This window comes from Hydra vulgaris, chromosome 09, assembly GCF_038396675.1.
Source record: "Hydra vulgaris chromosome 09, alternate assembly HydraT2T_AEP".
Taxonomy (NCBI): Eukaryota; Metazoa; Cnidaria; class Hydrozoa; order Anthoathecata; family Hydridae; genus Hydra; species Hydra vulgaris.
The window spans coordinates 23,401,313-23,419,487 of record NC_088928.1 but is presented as its reverse complement, the minus strand read 5'-3'; the positions used below and the strand labels follow the sequence as shown (position 1 = coordinate 23,419,487).

Sequence of the window (18,175 nt, the reverse complement as noted above, 5' to 3'; positions counted from 1 at the left end):
ATCCCTAGTTGGTACTCAAAATTTAGTTCTTAGCTCATTATTTAGTGGGTTATCAGACATATCCTATTGCAAAAGTAGACCTTCTGAAAGCTATGCAAACTAGTGGGCTGAGGTTTAATGATGTTCCAAGTCAGCTGAACTTCTTAGAAAATTTTATCTTTTCTTCTCTATCAGTCACTTTTAAGGAGGTTGATGACACATTGGGAGAGCTCAGAAAAAGAATCAGAAGCTTTCTGGTCAATGTAGAACAAGCATACGAGAAAAATTCCTACCACATTGACAGGCTTTTTGAAGGTGCAACAAAAAGAAGCTTTCTCTCCAAGAATTTTACTCTTCCTAATTTTTAAATTAAAAAAAATTATGAATTGAGGGAAAGTCGCTTTCCATGGAGATAGTTGCTTTCCCCGTGGAAAGCAAATTTCTAGTATAGAAGTTTGTGCTAATCATGAAAATGATGCTATTTTGTTAGCTGCAGCTCAATCTCCAACAAAACTGGGGTTGATGGTCCGCAAACTACTAAATTAGACTAAAGATATTGTTAAAAAAGACTTAAAGGCAGCTCTGAAGCCTCCACCTCAGATGCCTGCCTAAAAACACTAACTGATTTCCTTGCCTTCATCCTCAATAACAATATTTCCAAGAGAACATATTGTCAACTTAGAGAGGAATGTGTAAAAACTTTTAAAAAATCTGGCCAAATTATAATGCTGTAAGTGAAATATATTATGTGATTCTTTAATTTGTTGAAAAAAGAATAATTACCTATGCTTGGCTGATGTACTTTCTATTTAGGTTCCTAATTTTAATTTCAGGTTCTTCAGGCAAAAAAAGACTGCAAACCTAAAGGAATCCAATTAGATGCATTGACAGCAAAATTTCCACTTCAAAACCTTTTGGACCACACATTCAAAAGGTAAAAAAAAAATAATCTAGAATGCAGGTATAAAGAAATTTAAAATTTTTAAGACATAAGAATCAACTTTCTTATAAAACTATTTGTTTCTTATAATTTAGGATATTCCTGGAAGATATCCTTTTACTTGAATGGCTTCTCTGTTCAGGAATCTATGAATCTGTGCTTTTACTTCAAACTTGGCCTAAATGGAGTTGGTTTATTTGGTACCTTCCATCTAAAGGATGAAAGTAGGAAAGCTCCAGATGGCAAAGCATACCTTGTCTAACAAATGGTTCCACTTCAAGCCAGAAATGAAAGCAACAATGGTTTGGTTTTTTAGAACAAAAAAAATACTAACAGTGGTAGTTCATGTTGTCCTATTAGAGTAGTTGAATCTGAGTCTAAACTTATGAAATAGACTCTAAGAAGAAATTCTCTACCTTCATTCTCATTCTGGTGGATTCTCCAAAAGTAAAGCACTTTAATTTTTTTCTCATTATTTTAAGTGAGAAAAAATGTGGTGCATGGATCTTCTGAGATATTTAGTTTAGCTATTAATTTTACAGGTGATTGTGACATATAATGGTATTTTCTGCATAATCGATGGAAAGGTTCTGAACCAACTGACTGCCTTTCAATCAACTAGCAATAGCATATTATGCCATTAGTCATCAAAACACATGTCAAATCCATCTGGAGATTTTTCTGTCAAAGGTGGTGATTTGGAATATGGAGCAAGTATTTTGCATTTTGTAATTTGCTCCTTTGAGGCCATTTTGCATCTTGATTAAAGACTACCTTGGTTTCATTGTTGATCAGGGCAGAGAAGGTATAGCCGGCACAACAACAATAGGAAATGTTGCAAGAGTAACATTTCATAATCCAGGTATGATATGAATGTTAAAATTTAAAAAACATTTTTTTGTCTGATGCTGGCAGTTTGATGGCTTATGGACCTAGCAATTATATAATTGATATTTTAAGAGATTTTTTCCTGCATGCAAAATATTTGAGGCAACTTTTCAGAAAAAATATTCCAGTACAACTTTAGAATCAAAAATAAAGTTAGGTATCAATTTTAGTCATGATTTTTTAAAATTATTAAGTTCTTTCCAACTTTCGCAGCTCAAACTTGTGACATTCTTAAATCTCTTGTTAAAAACCTGGTTATAATATAAAGTGCTCTAGCTTGTACATTTGCCTTGGATGCTGAAGCATTTGGAAGACATTGTGATAAAAATAAAGCAACCTACATGGATCATTGCAAATGGTTTCTGATCACACCAACTCTCCTCAAAGTACTCAGTTATGGTAAGGCTTTGGTTGAAAACTGTCCCCTTCCTATAAAGTTCACAAATGAAGAGCCAGGAAAAACCCACCATGCTTTTATGCGCTTGACCAGATCTGACCATGCCAGAAGACTTCATGGACTGATGGTTTCAAAGACTTGTTTTGCATTTGATGGGCTCAAGTGACTCTGTGGTCAGAAGTTTTTCAATAAAACACAAAAAACAGAATAGTTATTTACAACCTATTTCCAATGAAACCAGGAATTAGCTTTTAAGTCCTCTTTTGCAAGTAGTCGGGGAATCCGAGTCTGATCCTGAAAATAACCTTTAAATCTAACTGACTTTAGTTTTTAAAGAAATTATAAATGCCATTCAGTTTTTAGTCCAGCTTATCAATGTTATTATTTAAAAGTATTATCATGTTCACTTGGCTATAGCGAACTTATACTTTCATGAAATTTTCCGTGTTTTCTGTCTTATTACTGCTATTTTAACTTTATTTGGTGTCAAATTTTTTTTCTAATACTAACTATTTTTAACCAAAGCTGTTAAAAATGTCCCGTGAAATTTTTTTTTTGTTGCTATTTCTTTGCTCAATTGCTTATATTTGAGACCCTAATGTGCAGTGAAAATAGCATAATTTGGGCGCACAATGATAGACTTTACATCAGTTGCGGAACCTGTTTTAAACAACTCTGGCTTCAACTCATTTGTTACTGAACAAAGGAACTAGGGCTACTAGTACTTTTATTATGGGAAAAACTACCAGCAGCCGTATTCTCATCTCTTTTGACTAACGCTCCGTTAAACTTAACGGAGCGTTAGTCAAAAACTTATCATTAACTACATTAATAAAAAAATTCTTTAAAAATATAATTTTTTAAACATAAATGTTTTATTTTGGTATTAGTTTTATTTAAACGAATTTATAGAAATTTCGTCGTTTCTTTACTTAGAAATGTTGTGAGGAAATTTAGACAAAAGCTCCGTTAAGCTTAACGGAGAGATGTGAATACGGCTGCAGTACTTTTTTTAAAGACTCTTAAACTACCAGTACTTTTATTAATTGATATTCTTGACATGACGGCTATTTTGACATGACGGCTATTTTGACATGACGGCTATTTTCCAAACTTCCACTACTTTTATTAACGGCCGATATTTCAATAACAGCATATTTTCCTATTATGAAAAATAAATTAAACGAAAATTAAAATTAATGTTAAAAGTAATAAATAATCAAAAGTATTTATATATATATATATATATATATTTATATATATATATATACATATATATATATATATATATATATATATATATATATATATATATATATATATATATATATATATATATATATATATATATATATATATATATATATATATATATATATATATATATATATATATATATATATATATATATATATATATATATATATATATATATATATATATATATATATATATTTGGTTGGGGCAGGCAGTCAATCAAGTTATAAAAAAAAAAAAAAAAAAAAATAAAAACATTTTGTTAAAAAGAATAAAAATAAAAACATTGTTTATATTATTAAAAACATTCAGAATGTTTGAAAAACAATTTAATTTGCGTTTTTGCGGTTTTTTAAAAAACGATTAATTTGTAATTTAACTAATGGTTTTAACTTTCTGGCAACACGCTAATGTTGAACGAAAGTCAAAAGTAAATAAAAGTGACGTATTTGTTGGCGTAAGAATCATTTTTTTCTTTCCGTACTCCCAAATGCAACAATATATAATATATATATATATATATATATATATTTATATATATATATATATATATATATATATATATATATATATATATATATATATATATATATATATATATATATATATAGTATATATATATATATATACTATATATATATACTATATATATATATATATATATATATATACTATGTATATATATATATATATATATACTATATATATATACTATGTATATATATATATATATATACTATGTATATATATATATATATATATATATATATATATATATATACTATGTATAAATATATATATATATATATATACATATATGTATATATATATATACATATATGTATATTTATATATATGTATACATATATACATATATGTATATAGTATATATTATTTAAAATGAATTTTAATTTTTATTGGCAGATGTAAACGGTGACCATCGAGACATTGTCTTAGTTTTACTTTTGATAAGTGGATTGTTTGCTCTCACTGCATTTTTTCTGTTAAATTGTTTGTGGCTAAGACGTAACAAAACCGATGCTTGGAAAAACTTGACTTCTTTAACAACAATTTTTGCTTCATCAAGCGGTATGAATATGAACTTAAACTATTGGAAAAATTTTTGTATTCAAAATATGTATATACGTGTGTGTGAATATGTAGGCAGGGGAGAAAGTAGGACACTTTTTCAAAAAGATACTACAGTTTTTGTACTCTTTGAAAAAAAAGTTGGTATATTTGCTGAAAAAGATAATTTAGTTATTAATTCTTTAAAAAAAAGCAAAAGCGAGGTAGCTCAAATAAATTATAGTTACTTTTTTTATTAAAAACGAAGCTACTCATTGTCCAAAACTACCCCACAAGAGAGGTTAGTTTTGGACAACATTGGAGCAGTTTAGGAAACATAATAAAAAGACAAAAAACGCTTCTTAAAACTTCATATTTTTATAAAAACTTACATGAACATATATGAACATATATGAACATATATAAACATATATGTTTGTTATAATCTTACAAAAAACAATCGTCTAAATTGTCATTAGTAAACATTTAAACAAACATTCATTTAAATGAAAAACAAACACAAATTAAAAACAACAATGTTAAAATGTATATATTTAAATAAAGTACAAATTAATCGTGTTCAAATGCAGATAAGATAGAAACAACAATATGTAAGTTAACCTTATCAGGGAAAAACAGGCATCTAGTGATTAATGATGCAATAGAAATTGAATGAATCTCGTCTGTTTCCATTAAACTAATAAAAGACTAAGAAATATAAGAACAAATTCTTATTTCTGCAGGTGATAAGTCAACAAAATTGAAAAGATCAGTTACAGTTTTTACAGGTTTTAAGACAGAAACATTGGCAATACTTAATTCACTATGTGAAAATGACAAAATTTTACCATACTTAAAATAATTATGTTCACAATATTGCACAATAAAGCTAGCTGAAAAGCGTCTTTTGTTATAATCTAATGAATGATTGCATTGATTATAAGGTATAACTCTATGTGCATCTAAAATCTGAGTTCTATTGAATGACGAAGATTAACGATTAGTTGATTAACAACCCACTATTTTTTGTAAATTATAGAAGAATATGTCCACTTCTACAAACTGTACTACATTCTGTATTTGGGTTAATGCTTAATTGTGACAATGCATAAATATCAGTTAAATACTTTTTGCATTCACTATAAAACACAAACTTTTTTTTAGACCCATGATAACGAGAAAATTAATTAGATAAAGTAGTTTACTTTTTGATGAATGAAAAATAATATTTGCAATACTTACCATTATTTTAATATATTAATATAATGGTAAATATATTGACATTGCAGATGCAAACTATGTTACAACTATTTAATTCAATTATATAATCTATATTTAACATCATTGTTTTTATTACTGATACATTCTACTTCCTTGCCTCTGTGTATAGCATTTTTAAAACCAAGATATAGTTACCTCATTGGGTTTTTAGTTTTAAGGTGAGCTTTTTTTTAATGATATTTAGCTGGTAATAAGAAAAAGGTTTTTAAAGGTGAGACGCTATATTAGAAAAATGATCCAGCAATTCTTTAGATACACTTGATATATATTATATTTATAATTTGATATAAAAAAAAATTATTTGATATAAAAATAATTTATAAAAAAAATAATGATATTTATAATTTGATATAAAAAAATTATAAAAAAAAAATAATAATATTTATAATTTGATATAAAAAAAAATTATAAAAAATAAATAAAAATTAAAAGTCTTTTATATTCTTAACTTTCTACTAACTTTGTCTTCTTCTTACTAATAATACAATATTTTCTTTTATTATTGCTGCTAATCCACTATTATTATTACTATTTATTATTATTATTAATTTACTACTTTGTTATGATTGTCTATTATATTAACTATTATCATTACTATTAGTATTAATATAATTATTACTAATTATTGTTATTTTACAATAACTGTTTTAAACCATCGTAGGTCTTTACACAACATCAGTTTTTAACTGCATGTAAATGTCCCTCACTATTGTATATATATATGCAGTTATTAAAGTGTAAATATATTGATTGATTGATTGAAATACTCGATGTCCAAACAACAAACAAGTCTTTACCTAATTGAGGTATAGTTTTAAGGTGTCTAGGCATGCTTTTTTTCAATGAAATTTGGCATGTAGTAAAAAGGTTTTTAAAAGCAAGAGGCTATTTAGAGAAGTGATCCAGCATTTCTTTAATATATACTTGATGTCCAAATAACAAACAAGTTTTTAAAAACAACTATCATAATAAATTTTACATCAAAGAAATCCATGCAAAATTAAAGTTCCATAATTCTAGTTTTCAAAAAAAGGCTATGTTGATATATATTTCTAAAAAATTACACAGAAAAACACGTTCATACCATGCAACTTTTCAACAAACTTGAAAAGTTTTCTTTTTTTAATTTTTTATTATTTCCAAGCATTTTTATTCTGTAAGTCAATGTACTCTAAGAGAACCCAAATACATCTGCACCTTCTCTTAGTTTCATTTTTTTAATAAAAACATGTTTTACTAGAATTTTTAAATTTACCTTTCACATTTCTTTTTATAATTGTGCACCCAAACTTTGTTTAATTTTTAATAATTTAATTTTCCGATAAGATTGTTAAGAGACGCGCAGTACGTCCAAATACGTTTAAATGTGCCCCCTGAAAATTGTCCAATGTTGCCTTAACCATGTTTTTAGAATATATTCCACAAAATTTTTGATAAGATGTGACAAAATGTTTGAAAACTGACACAAAAAATGGCAAAAATTTTGACAAAATGAACCTTTTTATTTATATCGCAGAAATGATCCCTTTCACTAAAAATGTAAAAAATAAATTCCTTGGAGAAGTATAAATCTATGTATGTATGTATGTATGTATGTATGTATGTATGTATGTATGTATGTATGTATGTATGTATGTATGTATGTATGTATGTATGTATGTATGTATGTATGTATGTATGTATGTATGTATGTATGTATGTATGTATGTATGTATGTATGTATGTATGTACGTATGTATGTATGTATGTATGTATGTATGTATGTATGTATGTATGTATGTATGTATGTATGTATGTATGTATGTATGTATGTATGTATGTATGTATGTATGTATGTATGTATTTATGTATGTATGTATGTATTTATTTATGTATGTATGAATGTATGTATTTATGTATGTATGTATGTATGTATGTATGTATGTATGTATGTATGTATGTATGTATGTATGTATGTATGTATGTATGTATGCATTTATGTATGTATGTATGTATGTATGTATGCATTTATGTATGTATATATGTATGTATTCACTTATGTATAAATGTGTACAGTGCTTAAAGTTGGTGAGATACATATTAAAATTATTTATTTCTGGTTAAATATGAGCTTAAAAAACGTAATACTTAAATAACTTTATCACATAGTTGTGTTCTGAGTTTAGCAATAAATTAATCAGCCGTACTGAAGCATTTTTTATCATCCACAGATAGGGGAAAAAAGAAATCACTGAGTATAACTTTTTAAGCCTTTTTGTCAATCATTTTTAGCCTTTTAAAAAGCTCTTTTTTTAAAATGTAAATATGCTATATTTCTAATAAATGAAAAAATTTTGTCAATAAGATGGTGTAATCATAACAATCCCAATTAAATGTTCACAAAGCTCATCAGTTTTTTTTTAATTCTTTCTTGGCAATGAATCCTAAAATTCTAAAAGCAATCACCTTGTTACTTGAGCCATTTGATTGGCAAACTGCTTAAGCTATCCGAGACAAAAATTTCAAGATTAGTGGTAGTTAACTCTAATTGTCTACGAGTTCCATCAACATTCATTATAAAGTACTCTTATTTGGACTTCTTTGCGAGTCCAACATGCATTACTTTACATTTCTCAGTGTTAAGGTGCATGTGCCATCTATGGAACCAGTAAACTGCAAACAAGAGTCTGCACGCCGAATTTGCCTTCATGATGCCCATGATATTTCTGTCATCTGAATATATTTTGATGGGGTCAGCAACGCTATCTGGTAGGTCATTGATGAAAAAGATGAACAATAGAGGACCTAGTATGCTGTCTTGTGGTACCCGTGGTGGAACATATTTCAACTCCAAGGTTTATCAATGACTACTCTTTTTAAGTGTCCATTCTTCTAATCAGAGTATTAATATGTGTAGGAGTTGTTCGGGAAATACTTTGTCAAAGGCTTTGGAAAAATCAGTGTTTATCACGCCTAATGTTGTTCCGTCGATGAACCCTAGGGTGCATGCAGTTTCTTTGTATCAGACTTTGAGTAATTAACTAGCTGCTCCGAATGTGCACATGGTCTATTTAATAAACTTTTGCTTCTTTATATGTGGCTTGGTGTTGTTTCCGTAACATTTTGCGAGCGTGGCGTCCTGAGGCTCTGTAGTTACCCAATAATATGCGTTTTCTTTTCACAGATGCTTTAATCTTTGGAGATGAAACGGAGCTGCTTTTTGATAATAAATAAAGCAGTGATTGATATGATATATAACTTTATGACTTCGTTATACTTTGAGACGAGTAACTATTGTTTGCTGAAAGGCTATGTGATTTGATAATGTGTCGAATTTAGCTTGGCTCCAAGTAAAAAAGTTCACACACATAAGTTTACTTGAAAGTTCAAACTCACACACACAGTGTATGTGTGTGTGTGTGTGTGAGTTCTTTTTTTATTTATTTAAATATAATTTTAAATATCCAAATACCACATATATGTATATAATACATAATATATAAGAGATATATACCATATAATAAACATAGAAAAAAACAAACAATGGTTATATAAAATCATATTTAAACATACAGAAATAATAATTTTAGATCGTAAATCATTGAGAATATGACGTATTTAATTTTCAACCGACGATTTTTGATTTTTATGTTTACATCTAATTAAAACATGTATTACTAATATTCTTACCTACTGCATTTTTGACCTACTGAATTTTTAAACTTCTGAATATTTAACCTATTGTATTTTCAATTTTATAACTACGCCTTTCCGGTAGTATTATGTATATTTTGTTGTTGATTTGAATACGAGTCAAATTTGAGGCGTTGTCTTCAGAATCGGGAGGCATAAGGTTCAATGAATGCTTGGAAAACTTATTGATTATTAATTAAAAAAATAACGTCAAAAACACAGAAGAGATAATTGATTGAAAACGAATTTATCTCAAACCGATTGAAAATGAAAATCTATAAAATAGGTCGAAAAATAAATTGGTCGAAAACGAAAAAGTCATAAATCAGTTGCTAAATAAAGATACTATAATTGGTTAAAAACAATTTAGGTCTTAGTAAGTTAGGCCTTAGTAAGTTATCTAAAAATTAGTTCCACTTTTTAATAGATGTTCTTTTTGTAGAACAACTTAGTAGGTCGAGAATTTTGTCGGTCTGGCTATCTGATACGATTTGTAACTATCAAAATTGTTTGTTTTGAGCATTTTAGCAGTTCCGTTTATATTTTTGAGGTCATTTTAAATAGTACCCATTTACTTTTTCTTATATAAAAAAAAAAGTTCTTGTATTATATCAAAAGAAAATTATTATAGTCGGTATGTTAAGGGTAAACTTGTAATTCATTTTTGCAAAAATCATATTCTTTCATCAATGGGATAAGGTTAACGTGGAGCAGATATCTTTTGAGGGCAAGTAAAGGCATATCGAGAATAACTCTGAAATAGCTCGAAGGTTTGGTTGTTATCGTAAAAAAGTTATCAATGCTACTAATTTATTTAACAATACTAGTTCATTAAGCAACAAAAAACGCAAGTCTCGCGAACGAAAGATAACACCCAGAGAAAACGCTGCCATTTTCCGTATCGCTAAGCTAAATCCTTTTCCTGGCGCACAAAAAATTAAAAATCAAATCGTTCAAAGTAAATTTATAAAAAATCGATCAATTGCAACAAACTTAGACCAATTTCGGATTGATTATAAGGCTGCTTGGAACACCATTACGCCTAAACAATGCAAAAAACTAATCTCGTCAATGGACCGTGGTTTTCAAGCAGTTATTGACTCAAAAGGACACCTCACTAAATAGTAATTTACCTCAAATAAAGTTTTCTTAACTATTTATACAAAGAACTTTTATGATTTTTATAGCAAAGGGACAAAATGATAATTCTTTTACATGGTGTGCTATTTAAATTGCCCCCTTAATCTGTACCTCTAAATCATTTATATGATCGAATTTCTTTTTTAAGTAAGTAAGTTAGTATTTTTTTTTTACTCAGTAATGTTATCTTCTAAAACTAATACTTTAAAGGCTAAAAAAGTTTAGATCTAAAAAACACAGATCTCTGGAAAATATGTCATTATATATTAAACATCGATTTGTGCTATTTATTTTGTCGCTATTATTATATATATATATATATATATATATATATATATATATATATATATATATATATATATATTATATATATATATATATATATACATATTTTATATACTAAAATTATATAATAAAAATATAAAAAAAAAATATATATATATATATACATATATATATATATATATATATATATATATATATATATATATATATATATATATATATATATATATATATATATATATATATATATATATATATATATAGATAGATATAGATATATATATATATATATATATATATATATATATATATATATATATATATATATATATATATATATATGTATGTATGTATGTATGTATGTATGTATGTATGTATGTATGTATGTATGTATGTATGTATGTATGTATGTATGTATGTATGTATGTATGTATGTATGTATGTATGTATGTATGTATGTATGTATGTATGTATGTATGTATGTATGTATGTATGTATGTATGTATGTATGTATGTATGTATGTATATACATATATACAGTACTGTGAATAAGTTTTAGACTACTTGTATAATTAGACGTATTTACAATTTTTTTCCTATTTAATTTTTTTAAAGCGTACTTAAGTTTAACAATATATAAGAAAAGTTGAAAGAATATATTATTTTGAATAAATAAACAAAATTGATGAGGAATCATGAGAGATTTGTTTGTTTATTTATTAAAATGATGTGTCATAACAACTACATTTAAAACAGGATATTCGAAGAATGCTGTTACAGAAATCATTAAAAAGTTTAGAGAAACTGGCTTCCTTGAAGATAGAAAGAATAGTGGTAGACCTCCTAAGCTAACAAAAGATGACAATAAACATTTAAAAACCCTATCTTCAAGAATTACATAAAAAGCATCAACCGAGCTGGCAAAAGACATTAACACAGCAACTGGGAAAAATGTCAGCTCTTCTTTTATTTGACTGCACCTACTTAAATTGGGATTAAGAGGGTGTGTTGCAATTAGAAAACCATTATTACGGTGTGGCAATAAAGAAAAATGACTTAAATATGCAAAACAACACAAAGATTGGGCCCAGGAAATGTTTAATCGGGATCTGTACACCGATGAGTCCAAATTCGAAATTTTTGTAACGAAAAGACGCCAATATGTTTGAAGAAGAATTAAAGAAGCCTATCAGCCCGAGTGTTTAAACCCTACTATTAAACACAGAGGAGGCTCCTTACAAGTTTGGGGCTGTTTATCTTCATCTGGAGTAGGTGATTTGATCAAAATAGGGGGCGACTCACCGGGGAACGTTATGAAGATATCCAAAGGCACCATGCTGTATCATCCGGAATGAGACTAATAGGTCATAATTTAATTCTGCAGCAGGAAAATGACCCAAAACATTGTTTCCGAGAGGCAAAAAGTTATCCAAATGAAATGGCAGAGGAAGGAGTACTGGAATTGATGACCTGGCCTCCCCAGAGCCCAGTTTTGAATACAATTGAGCATAATTAGGATTACCTGGAGAGAAAGAAGGTCGAACATGCTCCTCGAAATGCTGAAGAATGTTTTGAAGTACTTCATAGAGAATGGCACAACATACCCCAGGATTTTATAACTAACTTATATGAATCTATTCCCCGGCGAATATTGGCTCGGATTGAGACAAAAGGAGGACATAGAAAATATTAAGAGTTTATTATGAAGTTTGACATTAAAAAGTTTGTAATTATTCCATATTTTGTGTAAAATACATGTGTTTTAATAAGTTTATAATTTAGAACTACAAACTTAAATATTATAGAGAAGAATTCTCCAGGATTTTTTGAAAAAATGTAAGTGGTCTAAAACTTATTCACAGTACTGTAAATACATATATACATATATATGTATGTATGAATGTAGATACATATATATATATATATATGTATATATATATATATATATATATATATATATATATATATATATATATATATATATATATGTATATATATATATGTATGTATGTATGTACATATACATATATATATATATATATATATATATATATATATATATATATATATATATATATATATATATATATATATATATATATATATAGCAATTTGCAGTTTCGGTGGCATGTTTTACGTTGAGTATAAACTTGATCAAATGTGGAAGGAATTCGGACGAACCAAATGTTGGTCGTATATCTTATCATGGATTGGAGTTGTTATCTTAATTATAGCCAGTGTTCTTACGTTTATTTTGCTTGTGAAGGTGCCATCTCACAAGTTATTAAAATCAAATTCTACAAAAAACAATATCATGTCTTCAATAAATAAAGCTTATGAAGATGAAAGAGCAGTTGTAACTATAAGTATGAGATATACTGGTATTCAAATGTACTAAAAATTATTAAAATGAATTCGTAAAAGCAATTTACCACCTTATTTCTTCTCATCGCGGACGTTTTTGTGAAATTTACTTTTATTTGGATTGACGATACAATTTATTTTAGATTTACAAACGTTTTACTCGATTGTTTTTATTAATTGTGATAACGATACATTTGTTTAAATTTTAAAATTATATTTATGTATAAATATATTCTATATAATAATGTATTTATAATTTTTATTAGAAATTACGCTATGATTTCTTAAAGTATTGTAAGTTTTAAAAAAGAATTTTGTCTTCAAAATTTTTTCTTTTAAAAATAACATTTACTTTTCATTTACCATTTTGTCTTCACCTGGAAAAGCAATCACCTCTTCATGGAATTATTTTTTTATTCCACATGGGTATGTGGAAAAAAAAAAAGTTTTTTAACGAAAAAATTTTGCAAAAAATTATTTTTTGTTTTTGGTAACAAAAAGGTACTGAGAATTGTAGTAATTTTGTTTACTTTATTACACTGTTTGTTTCAAAGAAAATATAGGAACACCTGTTGTACCTCTACAGAGGTACAACAGGTGTTCCTATAGCACTGAGCACTTTATCAAAGCTAAATAAAATGTCCATTTTTACAATGTAAGGAAGATTCAAGTACGAAGGAGTGTTTACATCAAGCACGAAGGAGTGTTTATATCAAGTACGAAGGAGTGTTTATATCTTTATTAAAATATTTCTTAATTTTGCTACTTATTCAGATATATTTTGGGTGGTTATACCACAATCAGGGTGGTTATACCACAATCAGGGTGGTTATACCACAATCAGGGTGGTTATACCACAATCAGGGTAGTTATACCACAATCAGGGTGGTTATACCACAATCAGGGTGGTTATACCACAATCAGGGTGGTTATACCACAATCAGGGTAGTTATACCACAATCAGGGTGGTTATACCACAATCAGGGTGGTTATACCACAATCAGGGTGGTTATACCACAATCAGGGTGGTTACACTAATAGAAATATTAACTTTACTTTTGTGATTATTTATTGACAAAAGAACTTTTCACTGAAGGTTGTGCAGTACTGATAAAATGTTCAAGAAATTGCAAGAAAATGAATTGATTTGACCATCCAAATTTGTTAGCTGCTTCTAGACATCCAGGAGAAGCACCTTTCAGTATGTAGTCTTTAAATTTATCACGTAGAAATAATAAAGTAATGGTAGGATATTAATACTAGTAGCATTAATGAAATCATTGTTGCATTATTGCCTCGTTTTGCCATGCCTAACTTTTTAGGCCTAATTTTTTCCTTTCAGGGCTATTATTTTTGATGGTGCGTAAACTTTTGTTAATCCTGTTTTATCTGAGTTCCAAATATTTGATGTTTTAAAATGATAGCGTTCTAAAATACTTTTTAGTTTTTTTACGTTGTTCTTACTACTTTTTAATTGAACGCAAATCAGCTTAAAAATATCAATGATTCAATAAAACTTATTGAATCAACAAGTTTTATTGAATCTAAGAATTAACAACAAGTTTTGAAGCAGCAAATCAAATGAAAATATTAGTATTTAGATTAGTTTCTTAATAAAAATATAATATAATTGGTTTTATTACACTGCAGGCCAAAAGTTTCCGGACACTTGGATTTTGTTTAATTTTTTAATTAAAACTCCCATAATTATTTCAAAAAAATTCTTATATCATATTTATTTTATAAAAGATACATAGGGGAGACCGGGGCTAGTTGGCTTGGTTTTTACTCTATGAGCTCTGTAGCCCTAACAGTACATTTTTTTAAAAATATTAAAGTGTAGTCTTAAAGAGTATGGATTAGGGTATCTTATAAAATTTGCATTCATTTAAAAAAAAAAATTCTTGGGGCCTTTCCAGACCCTCAAAAAAAAAAAAAAATTTGCGCCAACTTACCCCACCACGGGGTAAGTTGCCGCAAACTATAAAAATGATTATTAATGCACTATTAAGTGCAAAATTAATAGAAATTTTTTAAAATTAATTTTTGCAACAATTTTATCCCAAAATTTAATATTACTTTTAGCTGGTACCAAATATTAGTCCGTATAAAAGCCAAACAGTAACTCACCTTTTATCTGTGGAAAAAAAAACTAAACAAAATTTTTTTTTAATTTTTTTGTAAGAATAAATATTTTCAATTTTGTTAAAAATAAAAAAAATAAAAAAGAAAAATAATTTTATAAAAATAAATATTTTTTTCCATAGTAAATGCTATGAGCCAACTTACCCCGTAAAAAATTTGTCAACTTACCCCGAAAGCTTTTTTTTTAATAAACAGTCTATAGATCCTGAAAAACAGCAGCTTTGAAAAAAAAGAGTGACTGGATATAGTAAACCAATTGTGACTGGAACTTTTACAATAATTTTTTTTCATACGACTAAATATTTTCTTTGTAGAGTAAAAAGGAAGCGATGTTCTAAAAGTTACGTTTTTGTCCAAAAAACGCATAAATTTCAATATCTCCCATGCGCATGCGCGAATCCTGACAAAACTACAGTGAATGATGAAATGGTCAATGAGGAAGTTTCTGAGTAATTTTTGTCACTTTCTGATGAAAGGCTCTAAAGATAAACGCAGTTCGTCAACTTACCCCTGCGGCCAACTAGCCCCGGTCTCCCCTATAGTTACTATTTAAGAAAAAAAAAAAGAAAAAAAATACTAACAACACTATTATTATTAAACTGTCTTTTCGTCAAAAAATAACCCACGAGTTTTATCACTTTTTTTGCGATCCGTGGCATCTTATTTATTAATTCATCTATTATTTCGGGTGTAATTGATAACCAGGATTCTTTTAATATCTGCCACAGGTGCTCTTTGGATGTTGGGCATTTTTGTCTGACCTTTCTGTCCAATTCTTCCCACAGTAACTCTATTGGGTTCAAATCTGGTGATTGGGCCGGCCAGGTCATGTTTTTGAGGACACCATTATCCTCTTGTTCCTTTATGTAGTTCTTACATAATTTTGAGGTGTGTTTAGGGTCATTGTCCTGCATAAAAACAAAACTAAGACCAATAGTTCTTAAGCCAGAAGGTATAGCATTGTTTTCTAGAATTGTTTTATATTGTTCTTTTTTCATAATACCCTCAATTTTAACTAGGTCACCAACACCAGCTGAAGAAAAACATCCCCATACCATAACTGACCCACCACCATGCTTGATTGTTGGCACTAAACACTCTGGGATCATTTTTTCTTTTGTTGTTCTTCTGATGTAAATTCTACGTCTTTGCCCAAACAGTTCAAATTTGGACTCGTCGGTCCATAGTACTTTTCCCCAGTCTCCTTCTGTCCAATTTTGGTAGTCTATAGCCCATTGTAACCTTTTCTATTTATTTACAATTCGTAGCAACGGTTTCCTGACCGCTATACGGCCAGAAAGTCCTTTTTGTCTAAGACGTCGTTTCGTAGTGGTTAATGAAATAGATTTTGAATGACTCCTATTAAAGCCTAAAGTTATTTCCGGGGCCGTAAGTCTTCGATTCCTTTTACTCATCAATATTATACTATTATCTTCTGCTTTTGTTGTTTTCCGTGGTCTACCAGATCTTTTTTTGTCTTCAAAAATGCCTGTTTCTTTCCATCGTTTGATGGTATCTTGTACAGTACTTCTGGCAATATTTAATTTTTTGCAAATTTTACGAACTGAATAACTTTCTTTATGTAATGTAATTATTTCAGAACGGTTTGCAACCGTTAAAGAAAGTTTCTTACCCATATTTTCAGTTAAATAGTCGAATTATAAAATTTTAAAATTTTTTTCAAGATTTTTTAATGTAACCATCATTAATACCAAATGAAAACTAAACAAAACTAAATATTCTTAATCATTTTAGTCGGCTATCATTATATTATAAATATTTACTTCATGTTTCAACAAATAAATAACTTTAACAAGACTCTTAAGAGTAATGTAACGCTATATATCAAGTTAAAATAAACAATTACAAAAAAAACCTTACTTATTTAAGTTTGAGGTCAGTAATACCCAATTACTGACCTCAAACTTACATAAACACTTAAAATTAGTAAGTTTAAGTATTATAAATTAATTTTATTGGTTAATTTAATGATACAGGATAGATTTTAGCTTTTAATATAAAAATATCAAGTGTCCGGAAACTTTTGGCCTGCAGTGTATATCATTCATAATGTAAATTGATCATTTTTTATCAATAAACTTTAATTATAACATATATATCTCGATTAACTTTATTTCTTATCTCCAAAACCCCAAATTTAATGCTATAACATACAGCAATATCCCAATTTTTGATAATTTTCATAAACTGGTACCAGTTTTATATAAATCTCCAAAAGTTCGCAAAAAATCAAAGTGCAATATGGACCGGTCAAAAGTACAATATCCTACGCTGGTAAAAGGTACATGAGATGGGTACATGAGGTACATGATGGATACATAAGAAAGATAAATGAGATGGGTTTCTATGATAACTATCATCTCAATCCCTAATCAGGGTTAGCAAAAGTCATCTAAACTTTTTCAAACAACTATTTATAATACCTTTATTATCTAACTATGATAAACTATTTATGATACCTTTATTATCTAACTATGATAAACTATATATGATACCTTTATTATCTAACTATGATAAACTATTTATGATACCTTTATTATCTAACTATGATAAACTATTTATGATACCTTTATTATCTAACTATGATAAACTATTTATGATACCTTTATTATCTAACTATGATAAACTATTTATGATACCTTTATTATCTAACTATGATAAACACAACTGTTTTACTTTTTATTAAAATGATATTTAAGCATGATCTTTTAAGGTAAAAAAGGTTCTTCATAAACTTT

General features: G+C 27.8%; 1 non-coding gene across 1 annotated transcript in view; it reads left to right on the top strand.

The window, feature by feature from the left end:
* The window catches only part of LOC105843149 (uncharacterized), a 53,942-nt gene extending 40,408 nt beyond the window's left edge, over positions 1 to 13,534 (top strand). Inside the window, exons 3-4 of the transcript XR_010640728.1 lie at positions 4,386 to 4,550; positions 13,016 to 13,534. This is a non-coding gene — a transcript (uncharacterized LOC105843149). The remainder of the gene's footprint in view (positions 1 to 4,385; positions 4,551 to 13,015) is intronic.
* Positions 13,535 to 18,175: the final 4,641 nt, after the last annotated feature.